Source organism: Hordeum vulgare, chromosome 5H (assembly GCF_904849725.1).
Source record: "Hordeum vulgare subsp. vulgare chromosome 5H, MorexV3_pseudomolecules_assembly, whole genome shotgun sequence".
NCBI lineage: Eukaryota > Viridiplantae > Streptophyta > Magnoliopsida > Poales > Poaceae > Hordeum > Hordeum vulgare.
Window position 1 is genome coordinate 409,930,879 of NC_058522.1, and position 22,651 is coordinate 409,953,529.

Consider the following 22,651-nt stretch of genomic DNA (forward strand, 5'->3'; position numbering starts at 1 on the left):
ATGCCACCCAAAATTATTATCTCTGTTTTCAAAGCCTGAGCTCTGGCACCTCTGCAAATCAATGCTTCCATCTGTGAAGGGCCTGTCTATTCATGTTCCTGTTGAGTCATCCTCTTCTTATAAAAGCACCAATTAGAGAGCACCTCTGTCATTTTTATGCTTTGCTTTTAACTGTTATTGAGTATGACTGTGACTAGATCTTCTCTGCCATGAATTACAATGTTTAGTCAGCCCTTGATCTTTGAAAGTGCTCTTCATTTATGTTTTGCGGTCTCAGAAAGAGCTAGCGAGATACCACCTATTCATATTGCTTCATGCTTGTTTTGATTGAAGTGTTGGTATCTGAAACTTATTATTATTTGCTCGCTAGTTGATTATGCCATTTATATTAGTTTACCATGAGACCTAGATGTCATTTGCTTATGTGGTTAGCTTGTGGTCTTGCTGAAATTCTTGTTATGAGTTAGACATAGTTGCAACAACAAGATCAAACAGAGTTTGTATAAGTTTTTCTTTTGTCTCTTCCAGTTTGTCAACTGAATTGCTTGAGGACAAGCAAGGCTTTAAGCTTGGGGGAGTTGATACGTCTCCATCGTATCTACTTTTCCGAACTCTTTTGCCCTTGTTTTGGACTCTAATTTGCATGATTTGAATGGAACTAACCCGGACTGACGCTGTTTTAAGTAAAATTGCCATGGTGTTGTTTTTGTGCAGAAATAAAAGTTCTCGGAATGACCTGAAAATTTATGAGGAATTTTTGTGGAATATATGAAAAATATGTGCACAAGAATCCACCGGAGGAGGTGAACCAGGAGCCCACAATCCCAGGAGGCACACCCCCTGGCCGCGCCTACCAGGCTTGTGGGGCCCACGGAGCTCCGCCGCCTCCAATTCCAGCTCTATTTAGTCCCTTCAGTCCGGAAAAAAATCAAGGAGAAGAGTTCATCGCGTTTTACGATACGGAGGCGCCGCCACCTCCCGTTCTTCAACTGGAGGGCAGATCCGGAGTCCGTTTTGGGCTCCGGAGAGGGGAGATCGTCGCCATCGTCATCATCAACCTTCCTTCATCGCCAATTCCATGAAGCTCTTCACCGTTCGTGACTAATCTATTCGTAGGCTTGCTGGATGATGATGGGTTGGATGAGATCTATCATGTAATCGAGTTAGTTTTGACGGGGATTGATCCCTAGTATCCACTATGTTCTGAGATTGATGTTGCTACTACTTTGCTATGCTTAATGCTTGTCACTAGGGCCCAAGTGCCATGATTTCAGATCAGAAATTGTTATGTTGCTGCCAATATATGTCTGTTTTAGATCCGATCTTGCAAGTTGCAGTCACCTACTATGTGGTATGACCCGGCAACCCCGGAGTGACAATAACCGGAACCTCTCCCGGTGATGACCATAGTATGAGGAGTTCATGTATTCACCAAGTGTTAATGCGTTGGTATGGTTCTTTATTAAAGGAGAACCTTAATATCCCGTAGTTTCCATTAGGACCCCGCTGCCACGGGAGGGATGGACAATAGATGTCATGCAAGTTCTTTTCCCTAAGCACGTATGACTACATACGGAATACATGCCTACATTACATTGATGAATTGGAGCTAGTTACATATCTCTCTGTGTTATAATTGTTGCATGATGAATGCCATCCATCACAATCACCGATCCAATGCCTACGAGTTTGTCCCACTGGTCCTTGCTACGTTACTTTGCTGCTACTGCTGTCACACTTGCTACTGCTGTTACTTGCTACTGCTGTTACTTGTTGTTACTTGCTGCTGCTACTGTTACCACTGCTACCGTTGCTATCATACCACCTTGCTACTGATACTTTGCTTGCAGATACTAATCTTTCCGGTGTGCTTGAATTGAAAACTCAACTGCCAATACTTGAGAATATTCTTTGGCTTCCCCTTGTGTCAAATCAACAAATTTGGGTTGAATACTCTACCCTCGAAAACTGCCTCGATCGCATACACTGGTGGGTTATCAAGACCTATTTCTGGCGCCGTTGCAGGCATCAAGCTAGGAATAGTTGTCCATCAACAAGCCTTTTGCTGGCGCCGTTGCCGGGGAACCATAGCTATATTCTCTGAGTCACTTGGGATTTATATCTGCTGATCACTATGAGGAATTTGAAAGATACAAGAACTAAAGTCTTGCCCTGAACTACGAGGACATGTAAGGAACTTCCATCTAGCTCTGCTCTTGATTCACCTTCAGTTATGAGTAAGTTTGCGACACCATCTCCTGCTAGAAATCTTGATATTTCGCCTGTGCTTGATGATGCTATTTCTGCTATCCATGATGCTTATGATACTGCCTTGCGTGATGATGCTAGTGATACTTCTTTGCCTGATGATGCTATGCTTGATACTACTTTGCCTGCTATGCCACTAGGTGCATTCCTTGATGCTCACATTGCTAGAGTTACTGCTGATGCTTATGATGCTTCTAAAACTGCTGATACTATTGCGATAGAACCTGCTTTTACTCATGTTAGACCTAGCTCTCCTAGATATGAATTGCCTGATATACCCGAGGGTTATGTTATGGAGGGAGAGATAGTTGAGGACTTTCTTGCATGTAAGGATAGTTATGATGTTGAGAAATTACTGCTCAAGTGGAAAGAAAAATCTCTGAACGCTAGGATGAAATACGACCCGAAGTTTGCTACTTCGCCTATCTTTGTCACCGATAAGGATTATGAATTCTCTGTCGACCCTGAGTTAATCACTCTGGTCGAATCTGATCCTTTTCACGGTTATGAGTCTGAAACGGTTGTAGCTCATCTTACCAAACTGAATGATATAGCCACCCTTTTCACTAGTGAGGAAAAGACCCGTCACTACTATATCCTTAAGTTGTTTCCTTTCTCTCTAAAGGATGGTGCTAAAGCCTGGTTCACCTCTCTTGCTCCTGGATGTGTGCGTAGTCCCCAGGATATGGTCTACTACTTCTGTGAGAAATATTTCCCTGCCCATAAGAAGCAAGCTGCCTTGCAGGAAATATACAATTTTGCTCAAATTGAAGAAGAGAGTCTCCCACAAGCTTGGGGAGGCTTATCCAACTGCTAAATGCTTTGCCTGATCACCCTCTTGAGAAGAATGAAATACTTGATATCTTCTATAATGGACTTACCGATGCTTCTAGAGACCACCTAGATAGTTGTGCCGGTTGTGTTTTTACGGAATGAACCATAGAACAAGATGAGATTCTACTGAATAACATCTTGATCAATGATAATGCTTGGACTATTCCCGAACCACCTCCTAAGCCAACTCCGAAAAAGAGGTATTCAATTCCTCAGTCCCGAAGATACGCAAGAAGCCAAGAAATCTATGAAAGAGAAATGCATTAAATCTGAAGATGTCAAAAATCTACCACCTATCAAAGGGATCCATGGTCTCGATAACCCGATAAAGGTAGTAGAAGTAAATTCTCTGCGTAGATTAGATGAGAGTGATATTCCTTTTGATAAACCTGCTAGCTTATGCCTGGATGAATTTGATAACTTCGTTGCCAAACAACAAAGTTTCAATGATTATGTTAGCAGACAATTGGAACAGAATGCTCGTATGCTTAGCCATTTAAGTGCTTGTGTGGATAGTGTTGGGGAAAGTCACATGGGAAACAAAAATTTTCCTACGCGCACGAAGACCTATCATGGTGATGTCCATCTACGAGAGGGGATGAGTGATCTACGTACCCTTGTAGATCGTACAGCAGAAGCGATTAGAGATCGCGGTTGAGGTAGTGGAACGTCCTCACGTCCCTCGATCCACCCCGCGAACAATCCCGCGATCAGTCCCACGATCTAGTACCGAACGGACGGCACCTCCGCGTTCAGCACACGTACAGCTCGACGATGATCTCGGCCTTCTTGATCCAGCAAGAGAGATGGAGAGGTAGAAGAGTTCTCCGGCAGCGTGACGGCGCTCCGGAGGTTGGTGATGATCTTGTCTCAGCAGGGCTCCGCCCGAGCTCCGCAGAAACACGATCTAGAGGAAAAACTATGGAGGTATGTGGTCGGGCAGCCGTGAGAAAGTCGTCTCAAATCTGCCCTAAAAGCCCCATATATATAGGAGGAGGGAGGGGGACCTTGCCTTGGGGTCCAAGGGAACCCCAAGGGGTCGGCCGAGCCAGGGGGGAGGACTCTCCCCCCCCAAACCGAGTCCTACTTGGTTTGGTGGGAGGGAGTCCTTCCCCTTTCCCACTTCCCCTTTTTTTTTTCTTTCTTCCTTTGATTTTTCTTCCTTGGCGCATAGGATTTGGTGGGCTGTCCCACCAGCCCACTAAGGGCTGGTGTGACCCCCAAAATACCTATGGGCTTCCCCGGAGTGGGTTGCCCCCCTCCGGTGAACCCCCGGAACCCATTCGTCATTCCCGGTACATTCCCGGCAACTCCGAAAACCTTCCGGTAATCAAATGAGGTCATCCTATATATCAATCTTCGTTTCCGGACCATTCCGGAAACCCTCGTGACGTCCGTGATCTCATCCGGGACTCCGAACAACATTCGGTAACCAACCATATAACTCAAATACACATAAAACAACGTCGAACCTTAAGTGTGCAGACCCTGCGGGTTCGAGAACTATGTAGACATGACCCGAGAGACTCCTCGGTCAATATCCAATAGCGGGACCTGGATGCCCATATTGGATCCTACATATTCTACGAAGATCTTATCGTTTGAACCTCAGTGCCAAGGATTCGTATAATCCCGTATGTCATTCCCTTTGTCCTTCGGTATGTTACTTGCCCGAGATTCGATCGTCAGTATCCGCATACCTATTTCAATCTCGTTTACCGGCAAGTCTCTTTACTCGTTCCGTAATACAAGATCCCGCAACTTACACTAAGTTACATTGCTTGCAAGGCTTATGTGTGATGTTGTATTACCGAGTGGGCCCCGAGATACCTCTCCGTCACACGGAGTGACAAATCCCAGTCTTGATCCATACTAACTCAACTAACACCTTCGGAGATACCTGTAGAGCATCTTTATAGTCACCCAGTTACGTTGCGACGTTTGATACACACAAAGCATTCCTCCGGTGTCAGTGAGTTATATGATCTCATGGTCATAGGAATAAATACTTGACACGAAGAAAACAGTAGCAACAAAATGAAACGATCAACATGCTACGTCTATTAGTTTGGGTCTAGTCCATCACGTGATTCTCCTAATGACGTGATCCAGTTATCAAGCAACAACACTTTGTTCATAATCAGAAGACACTGACTATCATCGATCAACTGGCTAGCCAACTAGAGGCATGCTAGGGACGGTGTTTTGTCTATGTATCCACACATGTAAATGAGTCTTCATTCAATACAATTATAGCATGGATAATAAACTATTATCTTGATACAGGAATTATAATAATAACTATACATTTATTATTGCCTCTAGGGCATAATTCCAACAGTCTCCCACTTGCACTAGAGTCAATAATCTAGCCCTCACATCACCATGTGAATTACATTGTAATAAATCTAACACCCATACAGTTCTGGTGTCGATCATGTTTTGGCCGTGGAAGAGGTTTAGTCAGCGGGTCTGCTACATTCAGATCCGTGTGCACCTTGCATATATTTACGTCCTCCTCCTCGACGTAGTCGCGGATGAGGTTGAAGCGTCGTTTGATGTGTCTGGTCTTCTTGTGAAACCTTGGTTCCTTTGCTAAGGCAATGGCACCAGTGTTGTCACAGAACAAGGTTATTGGATCCAGTGCACTTGGCACCACTCCAAGATCCGTCATGAACTGCTTCATCCAGACACCCTCCTTAGCCGCCTCCGAGGCAGCCATGTACTCCGCTTCACATGTAGAATCTGCTACGACGCTTTGCTTGGAACTGCACCAGCTTACTGCACCCCCATTAAGAATAAATACGTATCCGGTTTGCGACTTAGAGTCGTCTGGATCTGTGTCAAAGCTTGCATCGACGTAACCTTTTACGGCGAGCTCTTCGTCACCTCCATACACGAGAAACATCTCCTTAGTACTTTTCAGGTACTTCAGGATATTCTTGACCGCCGTCCAGTGATCCACTCCTGGATTACTCTGGAACCTACCTGCCATACTTATGGCCAGGCTAACATCCGGTCTAGTGCACAACATCGCATACATGATAGAACCTATGGCTGAAGCATAGGGGACGGAGCGCATATGCTCTCTATCTTCATCAGTTGCTGGGCACTGAGTCTTACTCAATCTCGTACCTTGTAACACTAGCAAGAACCCTTTCTTGGACTGTTCCATTTTGAACCTCTTCAAAACTTTATCAAGGTATGTGCTTTGTGAAAGTCCTATCAGGCGTTTTGATCTATCCCTATAGATCTTAATGCCTAGAATGTAAGCAGCTTCTCCTAGGTCCTTCATAGAGAAACTTTTATTTAAGTAACCTTTTATGCTCTCCAAAAGCTCTACGTTGTTTCCAATCAGTAATATGTCATCCACATATAATATTAGAAACGCCACAGAGCTCCCACTCACTTTCTTGTAAATACAAGATTCTCCAACCACTTGTATAAACCCAAATGCTTTGATCACCTCATCAAAGCGTTTGTTCCAACTCCGAGATGCTTGCACCAGTCCATAAATGGATCGCTGGAGCTTACACACTTTGTCAGCATTTTTAGGATCGACAAAACCTTCGGGTTGCATCATATACAACTCTTCCTTAAGGAAACCGTTAAGGAACGCCGTTTTGACATCCATCTGCCAAATTTCATAATCGAAAAATGCAGCTATTGCTAACATGATTCTGACGGACTTAAGCATCGCTACGGGAGAGAAAGTCTCATCGTAGTCAATTCCTGGAACTTGTGAAAAACCCTTTGCCACAAGTCGAGCTTTATAAACGGTCACATTACCGTCAGCGTTCGTCTTCTTCTTAAAGATCCATTTGTTCTGAATAGCCTTGCGGCCCTCAGGCAGTATCTCCAAAGTCCACACTTTGTTCTCATACATGGATCCTATCTCGGATTTCATGGCTTCTAGCCATTTGTTGGAATCTGGGCCCACCATTGCTTCTTCATAATTTGCAGGTTCATTGTTGTCTAACAACATGATTGATAAGACGGGATTACCGTACCACTCTGGAGCAGCGCGTGATCTCGTCGACCTGCGTGGTTCAACAGAAACTTGAACTGGAGTTTCATGATCATCATCATTAACTTCCTCCTCAACCGGCGTCGCAATGACAGAGGTTTCCCCTTGCCCTGCGCCACCATCCAGAGGGATGAGAGGTTCGACAACCTCGTCAAGTTCTATCTTCCTCCCACTCAATTCTCTCGAGAGAAACTCCTTCTCGAGAAAAGTTCCGTTCTTAGCAACAAACACTTTTCCCTCGGATTTGAGATAGAAGGTGTACCCAACTGTCTCTTTTGGGTAACCTATGAAGACGCATTTTTCCGCTTTGGGTTCCAGCTTTTCAGGCTGAAGCTTTTTGACATAAGCATCACATCCCCAAACTTTAAGAAACGACAACTTTGGCCTTTTGCCACACCACAGTTCGTATGGTGTCGTCTCAACGGATTTCGATGGTGCCCTATTTAAAGTGAATGCAGCTGTTTCTAATGCATAACCCCAAAACGATAACGGCAAATCAGTAAGAGACATCATAGATCGCACCATTTCTAATAAGGTACGATTACGACGTTCGGACACACCATTACGCTGTGGTGTTCCAGGCGGTGTTAACTGCGAAACAATTCCACATTGTCTTAAGTGAGTACCAAACTCGAAACTCAGATACTCACCCCCACGATCAGACCGTAGGAACTTGATCTTCTTGTTACGATGATTTTCCACTTCACTCTGAAATTGCTTGAACTTTTCAAATGTTTCAGACTTGTGCTTCATCAAGTAGACATAACCATATCTACTTAGATCGTCAGTGAAGGTGAGAAAATAACGATATCCGCCGCGTGCCTCCACGCTCATTGGACCACACACATCGGTATGTATGATTTCCAACAAGTCACTTGCACGCTCCATTGTTCCAGAGAACGGAGTTTTAGTCATCTTGCCCATGAGGCATGGTTCGCACGTGTCAAGTGAATCAAAGTCAAGTGACTCCAAAAGTCCATCAGCATGGAGTTTCTTCATGCGCTTTACACCAATATGACCCAAGCGGCAGTGCCACAAAAATATGGTGCTATCATTGTTTACTCTAACTCTTTTGGTCTCAATGTTATGTATATGCGTATCTCTATCAAGATTCAATATGAACAATCCTCTCACATTCAGTGCATGACCATAAAAGATGTTACTCATAGAAATAGAACAACCATTATTCTCAGACTTAAAAGAGTAACCGTCTCGCAATAAACAAGATCCAGATATAATGTTCATGCTCAACGCAGGCACTAAATAACAATGATTTAAGTTCATCACTAATCCCGATGGTAGTTGAAGTGACACGGTGCCGACGGCGATTGCATCAACCTTGGAACCGTTTCCTATGCGCATCTTCACTTCGTCTTTCGCCAGCCTCCGTCTATTCCGCAGTTCCTGTTTCGAGTTGCAAATGTGAGCAACGGAACCGGTATCGAATACCCAGGCACTACTACGAGAGCTGGTTAAGTACACATCAATAACAAGTATATCAAATATACCTGATTTTTCTTTGCCCGCCTTCTTATCTGCCAGATACTTGGGGCAATTGCGCTTCCAGTGACCCATACCCTTGCAATAGAAGCACTCTGTTTCAGGCTTAGGTCCAGCCTTGGGTTTCTTCGGCGGATTGGCAACAGGCTTGCCGCTCTTCTTCGAATTGCCCTTCTTGCCTTTGCCGTTTTTCTTGAAACTAGTGGTCTTGCTCACCATCAACACTTGATGCTCTTTACGGAGTTCAGACTCTGCGACTTTCAGCATCGCAAACAACTCGCCGGGAGACTTGTTCATCCCTTGCATGTTGTAGTTCAACACAAAGCCTTTATAGCTTGGCGGCAGTGATTGGAGGATTCTGTCAGTGATAGCTGCTTGCAGGAGTTCAATCCCTAGTTCAGCTAGACGGTTTGAGTACCCAGACATCTTGAGCACATGTTCACTGACAGATGAGCTTTCCTCCATCTTGCAAGCATAGAATTTATCGGAGGTCTCATACCTCTCGATCCGGGCGTTCTTCTGAAAGATAAACTTCAACTCCTGGAACATCTCAAATGCTCCATGACGCTCAAAGCGACGTTGAAGTCCCGGCTCTAAGCCATACAAGACTGCACATTGAACTATTGAGTAGTCCTCCTTACGTGCTAGCCAAGCGTTCTTAACATCCTGATCAGCCGTAGCGGGTGGTTCATCTCCTAGCGCAGCATTAAGGACATAATCCTTCTTTCCAGCTTGTAAGATTAGCTTAAGATTACGAGCCCAGTCTACAAAGTTGCTTCCATCATCTTTCCACTTAGCTTTCTCTAGGAACGTATGAAAATTGAGGATGACACTTGCGTGAGCCATGATCTACAACACAAATATATTCAAAGTGGACTTAGACTATGTTCAAGATAATTAGAGTTCAACTTAATCAAATTATATGCTAAACTCCCACTCAAAAAGTACATCTCTCTAGTCATTTGAGTGGTTCATGATCCACTTACCCTATCCCAAGTCCGATCATCACGTGAGTCGAGAGTAGTTTCAGTGGTAAGCATCCCTATGCTAATCATATCAACTATATGATTCATGATCGACCTTTCGGTCTCATGTGTTCCGAGGCCATGTCTGCACATGCTAGGCTCGTCAAGCTTAACCCGAGTGTTCCGCGTGCGCAACTGTTTTGCACCCGTTGTATGTGAACGTTGAGTCTATCACACCCGATCATCACGTGGTGTCTCGAAACGACGAACTGTAGCAACGGTGCACAGTCGGGGAGAACACAATTTCGTCTTGAAATTTCAGTGAGAGATCACCTCATAATGCTACCGTCGTTCTAAGCAAAATAAGGTGCATAAAAGGATTAACATCACATGCAATTCTAAGTGACATGATATGGCCATTATCACGTGCTTCTTGATCTCCATCACCAAAGCACCGGCACGATCTTCTTGTCACCGGCGCCACACCATGATCTCCATCATCATGATCTCCATCAACGTGTCGCCATCGGGGTTTTCGTGCTACTTATGCTATCACTACTAAAGCTACATCCTAGCAAAATAGTAAACGCATCTGCAAGCACATATGTTAGTATAAAGACAACCCTATGGCTCCTGCCGGTTGCCGTACCATCGACGTGCAAGTCGATATTTCTATTACAACATGATCATCTCATACATCCAATATATCACATCACATCATTGGCCATATCACATCACAATCATACCCTGCAAAAACAAGTTAGACGTCCTCTAATTTTGTTGTTGCATGTTTTACGTGGTGACCAAGGGTATCTAGTAGGATCGCATCTTACTTACGCAAACACCACAACGGAGATATATGAGTTGCTATTTAACCTCATCCAAGGACCTCCTCGGTCAAATCCGATTCAACTAAAGTTGGAGAAACCGTCACTTGCCAGTCATCTTTGAGCAAAGGGGGTTACTCGTAACGATGAAACCAGTCTCTCGTAAGCGTACGAGTAATGTCGGTCCAAGCCGCTTCAATCCAACAATACCGGGGAATCAAGAAAAGACTAAGGGGGGCAGCAAAACGCACATCACCGCCCACAAAACCTTTTGTGTTCTACTCGAGAAGACATCTACGCATGAACCTAGCTCATGATGCCACTGTTGGGGAAAGTCGCATGGGAAACAAAAATTTTCCTACGCGCACGAAGACCTATCATGGTGATGTCCATCTACGAGAGGGGATGAGTGATCTACGTACCCTTGTAGATCGTACAGCAGAAGCGATTAGAGATCGCGGTTGATGTAGTGGAACGTCCTCACGTCCCTCGATCCGCCCCGCGAACAATCCCGCGATCAGTCCCACGATCTAGTACCGAACGGACGGCACCTCCGCGTTCAGCACACGTACAGCTCGACGATGATCTCGGCCTTCTTGATCCAGCAAGAGAGATGGAGAGGTAGAAGAGTTCTCCGGCAGCGTGACGGCGCTCCGGAGGTTGGTGATGATCTTGTCTCAGCAGGGCTCCGCCCGAGCTCCACAGAAACACGATCTAGAGGAACAACTATGGAGGTATGTGGTCGGGCAGCCGTGAGAAAGTCGTCTCAAATCTGCCCTAAAAGCCCCATATATATAGGAGGAGGGAGGGGGACCTTGCCTTGGGGTCCAAGGGAACCCCAAGGGGTCGGCCGAGCCAGGGGGGAGGACTCTCCCCCCCAAACCGAGTCCTACTTGGTTTGGTGGGAGGGAGTCCTTCCCCTTTCCCACTTCCCCTTTTTTTTTTTCTTTCTTCCTTTGATTTTTCTTCCTTGGCGCATAGGATTTGGTGGGCTGTCCCACCAGCCCACTAAGGGCTGGTGTGACCCCCAAAATACCTATGGGCTTCCCCGGAGTGGGTTGCCCCCCTCCGGTGAACCCCCGGAACCCATTCGTCATTCCCGGTACATTCCCGGCAACTCCGAAAACCTTCCGGTAATCAAATGAGGTCATCCTATATATCAATCTTCGTTTCCGGACCATTCCGGAAACCCTCGTGACATCCGTGATCTCATCTGGGACTCCGAACAACATTCGGTAACCAACCATATAACTCAAATACACATAAAACAACGTCGAACCTTAAGTGTGCAGACCCTGCGGGTTCGAGAACTATGTAGACATGACCCGAGAGACTCCTCGGTCAATATCCAATAGCGGGACCTGGATGCCCATATTGGATCCTACATATTCTACGAAGATCTTATCGTTTGAACCTCAGTGCCAAGGATTCGTATAATCCCGTATGTCATTCCCTTTGTCCTTCGGTATGTTACTTGCCCGAGATTCGATCGTCAGTATCCGCATACCTATTTCAATCTCGTTTACCGGCAAGTCTCTTTACTCGTTCCGTAATACAAGATCCCGCAACTTACACTAAGTTACATTGCTTGCAAGGCTTATGTGTGATGTTGTATTACCGAGTGGGCCCCGAGATACCTCTCCGTCACACGGAGTGACAAATCCCAGTCTTGATCCATACTAACTCAACTAACACCTTCGGAGATACCTGTAGAGCATCTTTATAGTCACCCAGTTACGTTGCGACGTTTGATACACACAAAGCATTCCTCCGGTGTCAGTGAGTTATATGATCTCATGGTCATAGGAATAAATACTTGACACGCAGAAAACAGTAGCAACAAAATGACACGATCAACATGCTACGTCTATTAGTTTGGGTCTAGTCCATCACGTGATTCTCCTAATGACGTGATCCAGTTATCAAGCAACAACACTTTGTTCATAATCAGAAGACACTGACTATCATCGATCAACTGGCTAGCCAACTAGAGGCATGCTAGGGACGGTGTTTTGTCTATGTATCCACACATGTAAATGAGTCTTCATTCAATACAATTATAGCATGGATAATAAACTATTATCTTGATACATGAATTATAATAATAACTATACATTTATTATTGCCTCTAGGGCATAATTCCAACAGATAGAAACATCAATCTATACCTATATTAATTAGAGACTCTCAAGAAATTACCACGTTAATTAGAAATTAGGAGTCGTTAATCTGGTGGGACCGAATTATTACGGTGGAGATTAACTCGCAATTCTGTAGACTAACCAACGTTGCTATGTTCAGTTCGGCCAAAAAAAAATCTCAGGCCCACATATATATATTAAAAATAGAAGCCCGCAATGCTTCCACCCATGGTCGTAGAAATAGAAGCCCAAGGACATATTATACACCTAAACTGTCAAGCTACTCCATGTAATTTGCTTAAAAAAATATTCCACATAAAAAACTATTGCACGTCCCTTCTGTTCCATAATAAAAACAATAATGAAGCAATCTTATGCCATCAAATCTCTACCGTCTCTCTTCCTCCCCAAGGAAAACGAATCCATGTCTCTCTCATATTGGAGGAAGCCAATCGGGATTTGGATCCAATATGACCATGGAACGACAACAATTTCGACTCGGACTTTGGACAACTCTAATTGCCAGCCCCTCCATGAAGCTGAAAGGCTCTGTCAGATTTGTCCTAAAGAAGGGGAGGTAAGGTATGCAATGGCAGGGACCTCCGAGGATATGGGAGCAGTCAGCTGGTAAAAACTGGTGATGAGCAAATCAGGCATATCCAACCCTCTTGATCCTTATTATATATTAATTGATTTTTTAATATCATCAAGCAGCTTATCTAATATTACTCCTGTGGGTGTTCGGTTGTTGCCTTTCTATGATTTCATCCCTGTGTGAAACACTACGCATGAGTACTATTTGCTTACCTAGGTTTTAAGACAGATTCCTTATGCAGATGCCAGAACCTCTACCCTATGCCCCTTCTGTCAGCGCCGCCACACCACTTCCCTTTCACTGCTGTTGCAGGAGCACACAAGTTCTGTCTGTTCTGCACTAGCAACGCTACAATCTTCCTCACTTAGATTTATTGAATCTCCTCCTTAATCAATTAGAATAGTTCTGTGCCTAGCAACGTCACAGTCTTCCTCACTTAGGTTTATCTAACCCCCCCTAATCAATTAGAGAATGATTAGGTCCGCTGTGCATGCCTTGATTTTTCTACCTAGATTAGCTGCACCGGTAGAAGTGCATATCCATCCCATCAAACATGTGTCCAATGATTTCTAGGCACAATACTTATGCATCCAGTCAAATGTGTTGTTTCTTCTTTTGTGCAATTTTTTATATTTCCAGTGAATATTTGGATCGTGGACATATAGCATATTGAGTTGGCACATTAACCACTCTAGGTATCTGCGTATGGTGCTAACAACTGCGATGGTTCTTTGTCATGCAGTAATCTATTCCAATAAACTATATGCCTTATACGGTTATATCTAAAGGTTCAGTTTTGCATAAAAAATTGTTACTGTCAAGGTATTTATTTTTATCAATCAAAGGAGAGATTAATATGTGTTCCATACTTTGAATATATTTTACACGGAGACCTCAACTGGGATTTTTTACTGCAGCATGTGTTGATCATTGTCCTACTCCGAAATTTTCCGTGACGTACAACCTTATTTTTTATTTTAGAACAGAGGCAAGAGTCTCAGTTGTTGTAGATATGGAGCTGATGCTTGGTTGGAAGAAACTTTTGTGTTAGATTCAGAGGTTTGCTGCTTATAATTGACAAACAATAATACTATGGGGGGATTCAGTTCCAAATCTTCTCATGTAAGCGATACGTCTAGCAGATCGGGTTAGCGCTGCTGAGTGTTTCTGCGGGCCTCTCCCCGACGACGCTGACGACTAGGGCTCAGCTCCCAGTTAAATGGTACCAACCACGTCCACAACTCCTCGATCTGTGCACAAAGTTAAGGCAAGCTCTTCGTATGCCTCCTTGTGTTGCATAGTGTTGGGGAACGTCGCATGGGAAACAAAAATTTTCCTACGCGCACGAAGACCTATCATGGTGATGTCCATCTACGAGAGGGGATGAGTGATCTACGTACCCTTGTAGACCGTACAGCAGAAGCGTTAGTGAACGCGGTTGATGTAGTGGAACGTCCTCACGTCCCTCGATCCGCCCCGCGAACAATCCCGCGATCAGTCCCACGATCTAGTACCGAACGGACGGCACCTCCGCGTTCAGCACACGTACAGCTCGACGATGATCTCGGCCTTCTTGATCCAGCAAGAGAGACAGAGAGGTAGAAGAGTTCTCCGGCAGCATGACGGCGCTCCGGAGGTTGGTGATGATCTTATCTCAGCAGGGCTTGGTTTGGTGGGTGGGAGTCCTTCCTTCCCTTCCCACCTCCTCTTTTTTTCTCTTTGATTTTTCTTCCAATGCGCATAGGGCCCCTTTTGGGCTGTCCCACCAGCCCACTAAGGGCTGATGCACCACCCTCAAAGCCTATGGGATTCCCCGGGGTGGGTTGCCCCCCCGGTGAACTCCCGGAACCCATTCGTCATTCCCGGTACATTCCCGGTAACTCCGAAAACCTTCCGGTAATCAAATGAGGTCATTCTATATATCAATCTTCGTTTCCAGACCATTCCGAAAACCCTCGTGACGTCCGTGATCTCATCCGGGACTCCGAACAACATTCGGTAACCAACCATATAACTCAAATACGCATAAAACAACGTCTAACCTTAAGTGTGCAGACCCTGCGGGTTCAAGAACTATGTAGACATGACCCGAGAGACTCCTCGGTCAATATCCAATAGCGGGACCTGGATCCCCATATTGGATCCTACATATTCTACGAAGATCTTATCGTTTGAACCTCAGTTCCAAGGATTCATATAATCCCGTATGTCATTCCCTTTGTCCTTCAGTATGTTACTTGCCCGAGATTTGATCGTCAGTATCCGCATACCTATTTCAATCTCGTTTACCGGCAAGTCTCTTTACTCATTCCGTAATACAAGATCCCGCAACTTACACTAAGTCACATTGCTTGCAAGGCTTGTGTGTGATGTTGTATTACCGAATGGTCCCCGAGATACCTCTCCGTCACATGGAGTGACAAATCCCAGTCTTGATCCATACTAACTCAACTAACACCTTCGAAGATACCTGTAGAGCATCTTTATAGTCACCCAATTACGTTGCGACGTTTGATACACACAAAGTATTCCTCCGGTGTCAGTGAGTTATATGATCTCATGGTCATAGGAACAAATACTTGACACGCAGAAAACAATAGCAACAAAATGACACGATCAACATGCTACGTCTATTAGTTTGGGTCTAGTCCATCACGTGATTCTCCTAATGACGTGATCCAGTTATCAAGCAACAAAACCTTGTTCATAATCAGAAGACACTGACTATCTTTGATCAACTGACTAGCCAACTAGAGGCTTGCTAGGGACATTGTTTTGTCTATGTATCCACACATGTAAATGAGTCTTCATTCAATACAATTATAGCATGGATAATAAACGATTATCCTGATACAGGAATTATAATAATAACTATATTTATTATTGCCTCTTGGGCATAATTCCAACAGTCTCCCACTTGCACTAGAGTCAATTATCTAGCCCTCACATCATCATGCGAATTGCATTGTAATAAATCTAACACCCATATAGTTCTGGTGTTGATCATGCTTTGGCCGTGGAAGAGGTTTAGTCAGCGGGTCTGCTACATCAGATCCGTGTGCACTTTGCATATATTTACGTCCTCCCCTTCGACGTAGTCGCGGATGAGGTTGAAGCGTCATTTGATGTGTCTGGACTTCTTGTGAAACCGTGGTTCCTTCGCTAAGGCAATGGCACCTGTGTTGTCACAGAACAAGGTTATTGGATTCAGTGTGCTTGGCACCACTCCAAGATCCGTCATGAACTGCTTCATCCAGACACCCTCCTTAGCCGCCTCCGAGGCAGCCATGTACTCCGCTTCACATGTAGAATCTGCTACGACGCTTCGCTTGGAACTGCACCAGCTTACCGCACCCCCATTAAGAATAAATACGTATCCGGTTTGCGACTTAGAGTCGTCCAGATATGTGTCAAAGCTTGCATCGACGTAACCTTTTACGACGAGCTCTTCGTCACCTCCATACACGAGAAACATCTCCTTAGTCCTTTTCAGGTACTTCAGGATATTCTTGACCGCTGTCCAGTGATCCACTCCTGGATTACGCTGGAACCTACCCTCCATACTTATGGCCAGGCTAACGTCCGGTCTAGTGCACAACATTGCATACATGATAGAGCCTATGGCTGAAGCATAGGGGACGGAGCGCATATGCTCTCTATCCTCATCAGCTGCTGGGCACTGAGTCTTACTCAATCTCGTACCTTGTAAAACTGGGAAGAACCACTTCTTGGACTGTTCCATTTTGAACCTCTTCAAAACTTTATCAAGGTATGTGCTTTGTGAAAGTCCTATCAGGCGTTTTGATCTATCCCTATAGATCTTAATGCCTAGAATGTAAGCAACTTCTCCTAGGTCCTTCATAGGGAAACTTTTATTCAAGTAATCCTTTATGCTCTCCAAAAACTCTACGTTGTTTCCAATCAGCAATATGTCATCCACATATAATATTAGAAACGCCACAGAGCTCCCACTCACTTTCTTGTAAATACAAGATTCTCCAACCACTTGTATAAACCCAAATGCTTTGATCACCTCATCAAAGCGTTTGTTCCAACTCCGAGATGCTTGCACCAGTACATAAATGGATCGCTGGAGCTTGCACATCTTGTTAGCATTCTTAGGATCGACAAAACCTTCGGGTTGCATCATATACAATTCTTCCTTAAGGAAACCGTTAAGGAACGCCGTTTTGACATCCATCTGCCAGATTTCATAATCGAAAAATGCAGCTATTGCTAACATGATACTGACGGACTTAAGCATCGCTACGGGTGAGAATGTCTCATCGTAGTCAACTCCTTGAACTTGTGAAAAACCCTTTGCCACAAGTCGAGCTTTATAAACGGTTACATTGCCGTCAGCGTCCGTCTTCCTCTTAAAGATCCATTTATTCTGAATAGCCTTGCGGCCTTCAGGCAGTACCTCCAAAGTCCACACTTTGTTCTCATACATGGATCCTATCTCGGACTTCATGGCTTCTAGCCATTTGTTGGAATCTGGGCCCACCATTGCTTCTTCATAATTTGCAGGTTCATTGTTGTCCAACAACATGATTGACAAGACGGGATTACCGTACCACTCTGGAGCAGCACGTGGTCTCGTCGACCTGCGTGGTTCGACAGAAACTTGAACCGGAGTTTCATGATCATCATCATTAACTTCCTCCTCAAGCGGCGTCGCAACGACAGAGGTTTCCCCTTGCCCTGCGCCACCATCTAGAGGGATGAGAGGTTCGACAACCTCGTCAAGTTCTATCTTCCTCCCACTCAATTCTCTCGAGAGAAACTCCTTCTCGAGAAAAGCTCCGTTTTTAGCAACAAACACTTTGCTCTCAGATTTGAGATAGAAGGTGTACCCAACTGTCTCTTTTGGGTAACCTATGAAGACGCACTTTTCCGCTTTGGGTTCCAGCTTTTCAGTATGAAGCTTTTTGACATAAGCATCACATCCCCAAACTTTAAGAAACGACAACTTTGGCCTTTTGCCATACCACAGTTTGTATGGTGTCGTCTCAACGGATTTTGATGGTGCCCTATTTAAAGTGAATGCAGCTATTTCCAATGCATAACCCCAAAACGATAACGGCAAATCGGTAAGAGACATCATAGATCGCACCATCTCTAATAAAGTACAATTACGACGTTCGGACACACCATTACGCTGTGGTGTTCCAGGCGGTGTTAATAGTGAAACAATTCCACATTGTCTTAAGTGAGCACCAAACTCGAAACTCAGATATTCACCCCCACGATCAGACCGTAGGAACTTGATCTTCTTGTTACGATGATTTTCAACTTCACTCTGAAATTGCTTGAACTTTTCAAATGTTTCAGACTTGTGCTTCATCAGGTAGACATAACCATATCTACTCAAATCGTTAGTGAAGGTGAGAAAATAACGATATCCGCCGCGTGCCTCCACGCTCATCGGACCACACACATCGGTATGTATGATTTCCAACAAGTCACTTGCACGCTCCATTGTTCCGGAGAACGGAGTCTTAGTCATCTTGCCCATGAGGCATGGTTCGCACGTGTCAAGTGAATCAAAGTCAAGTGACTCCAAAAGTCCATCAGCATGGAGTTTCTTCATGCGCTTTACACCAATATGACCTAAGCGACAGTGCCACAAAAATATGGCGCTATCATTGTTAACTCTAACTCTTTTGGTCTCAATGTTATGTATGTGTGTATCGCTATCAAGATTCAATATGAACAATCCTCTCACATTGGGTGCATGACCATAAAAGATGTTACTCATAGAAATAGAACAACCATTATTCTCTGACTTAAAAGAGTAACCGTCTCGCAATAAACAAGATCCAGATATAATGTTCATGCTCAATGCAGGCACTAAATAACAATGATTTAAGTTCATAACTAATCCTGATGGTAACTGAAGTGAAACTGTGCCGACGGCGATTGCATCAACCTTGGAAGCATTTCCTACCCGCATCGTCACTTCATCTTTCGCCAACCTTCGTCTATTCCGCAGTTCCTGTTTCGAGTTGCAAATATGAGCAACAGAACCGGTATCGAATACCCAGGCACTACTACGAGAGCCGGTTAAGTACACATCAATAACTTGTATATCCAATATACCTGATTTTTCTTTGGCCGCCTTCTTATCTGCCAGATACTTGGGGCAATTGCGCTTCTAGTGACCCATACCCTTGCAATAGTAACACTCCGTTTCAGGCTTAGGTCCAGCTTTGGGTTTCTTCGTCGGATTGGCAACAGGCTTGCCGCTCTTCTTTGAATTACCCTTCTTGCCTTTGCCATTTCTCTTGAAACTAGTGGTCTTATTCACCATCAACACTTGATGCTCTTTACAGAGTTCAGACTCTGCGACTTTCAGCATCGCAAACAACTCACCGGGAGACTTGTTCATCCCTTGCATGTTGTAGTTCAACACAAAGCCTTTATTGCTTGGCGGCAGTGATTGAAGGATTCTGTCAGTGATAGCCTCTTGCGGGAGTTCAATCCCCAGCTCAGCTAGACGGTTTGAGTACCCAGACATTTTGAGCACATGTTCACTCACAGACGATTTTTCCTCCATCTTGCAAGCATAGAATTTATCGGAGGTCTCATACCTCTCGATCCGGGCATTCTTCTGAAAGATAAACTTCAACTCCTGGAACATCTCAAATGCTCCATGACGCTCAAAGTGACGTTGAAGTCCCGGTTCTAAGCCATACAAGACTGCACATTGAACTACTGAGTAGTCCTCCTTACGCGCTAACCAAGCGTTCTTAACATCCTGATCAGCCGTAGCGGGTGGTTCATCTCCTAGCGCAGCATTAAGGACATAATCCTTCTTCCCAGCTTGTAAGATTAGCTTAAGATTACGAGCCCAGTCTACAAAGTTGCTTCCATCATCTTTCAACTTAGCTTTCTCTAGGAACCTACTAAAATTCAGGATGACTGTCGCGTGAGCCATGATCTACAACACAAATATATTCAAAGTGGACTTAGACTATGTTCAAGATAATTAGAGTCTAACTTAATCAAGTTATTCGCTAAACTCTCACTCAAAAAGTACATCTCTCTAGTCATTTGAGTGGTTCATGATCCACTTACACTAGCTCAAGTCCGATCATCACGTGAGTTGAGTATAGTTTCAGTGGTAAGCATCCCTATGCTAATCATATCATCTATATGATTCATGATCGACCTTTCGGTCTCATGTGTTCCGAGGCCATGTCTGCACATGCTAGGCTCGTCAATCTTAACCCGAGTGTTCCGCGTGCGCAACTGTTTTGCACCCGTTGTATGTGAACGTTGAGTCTATCACACCCGATCATCACGTGGTGTCTCGAAACGACGAACTGTAGCAACGGTGCACAGTCGGGGAGAACACAATTTCGTCTTGAAATTTTAGTGAGAGATCACCTCATAATGCTACCGTTGTTCTAAGCAAAATAAGGTGCATAAAAGGATTAACATCACATGCAATTCATAAGTGACATGATATGGCGATCATCATGTGCTTCTTGATCTCCATCACCAAAGCACCGGCACGATCTTCTTGTCACCAGCGCCACACCATGATCTCCATCAACGTGTCGCCATCGGGGTTGTCGTGCTACTCATGCTATTACTACTAAAGCTACATCCTAGCAAAATAGTAAACGCATCCTCAAGCACAAACATTAGTATAAAGACAACCCTATGGCTCCTGCCGGTTGCCGTACCATCGACGTGCAAGTCGATATTATCTATTACAACATGATCATCTCATACATCCAATATATCACATCACATCGTTGGCCATATCACATCACAAGCATACCCTGCAAAAACAAGTTAGACGTCCTCTAATTTTGTTGTTGCATGTTTTACGTGGTGACCATGGGTATCTAGTAGGATCGCATCTTACTTACGCAAACACCACAACGGAGATATATGAGTTGCTATTTAACCTCATCCAAGGACCTCCTCGGTCAAATCCGATTCAACTAAAGTTGGAGAAACCGACACTTGCCAGTCATCTTTGAGCAACAGGGTTACTCGTAGCGATGAAACCAGTCTCTCGTAAGCGTACAAGTAATGTCGGTCCAAGCCGCTTCAATCCAACAATACCGCGGAATCAAGAAAAGACTAAGGAGGGCAGAAAAACGCACATCACCGCCCACAAAAACTTTTGTGTTCTACTCGAGAAGACATCTACGCATGAACCTAGCTCATGATGCCACTGTTGGGGAACGCCGCATGGGAAACAAAAATTTTCCTACGCGCACGAAGACCTATCATGTTGATGTCCATCTACGAGAGGGGATGAGTGATGTACGTACCCTTGTAGACCGTACAGCAGAAGCGTTAGTGAACGCGGTTGATGTAATGGAATGTCCTCACGTCCCTCGATCCGCCCCGCGAACAATCCCGCGATCAGTCCCACGATCTAGTACCGAACGGACGGCACCTCCGCGTTCAGCACACGTACAGCTCGACGATGATCTCGGCCTTCTTGATCCAGCAAGAGAGACGGAGAGGTAGAAGAGTTCTCCGGCAGCGTGACGGCGCTCCGGAGGTTGGTGATGATCTTGTCTCAGCAGGGCTCCGCCCGAGCTCCGCAGAAACGCGATCTAGAGGAAAATCCGTGGAGGTATGTGGTCGGGCTGCCGTGGAAAAGTCGTCTCAAATCAGCCCTAAAACCTCCGTATATATAGGTGGGAGAGAGGGGACCTTGCCTTGGGGCTCAAGGAGCCCTAAGGGGGTCGGCCGAGCCAAGGCGGGAAGGTCTCCCCCCCAAACCGAGTTGGACTTGGTTTGGTGGGTGGGAGTCCTTCCTTCCCTTCCCACCTCCTCTTTTTTTTCTTTCTCTTTGATTTTTATTCCAATGCGCATAGGGCCCCTTTTGGGCTGTCCCACCAGCCCACTAAGGGCTGGTGCGCCACCCTCAAAGCCTATGGGCTTCCCCGGGGTGGGTTGCCCCCCGGTGAACTCCCGGAACCCATTCGTCATTCCCGGTACATTCCCGGTAACTCCGAAAACCTTCCGGTAATCAAATGAGGTCATCCTATATATCAATCTTCATTTCCGGACCATTCTGGAAACCCTCGTGACATCCGTTATCTCATCCGGGACTCCAAACAACATTCGGTAACCAACCATATAACTCAAATACGCATAAAACAACGTCTAACCTTAAGTGTGCAGACCCTGCGGGTTCGAGAACTATGTAGACATGACCCGAGAGACTCCTCGGTCAATATCCAATAGCGGGACCTGGATGCCCATATTGGATCCTACATATTCTACGAAGATCTTATCGTTTGAACCTCAGTGCCAAGGATTCATATAATCCCGTATGTCATTCCCTTTGTCCTTCGGTATGTTACTTGCCCGAGATTTGATTGTCAGTATCCACATACCTATTTCAATCTCGTTTATCGGCAAGTCTCTTTACTCGTTCCATAATACAAGATCCCACAACTTACACTAAGTCACATTGCTTGCAAGGCTTGTGTGTGATGTTGTATTACCGAGTGGGC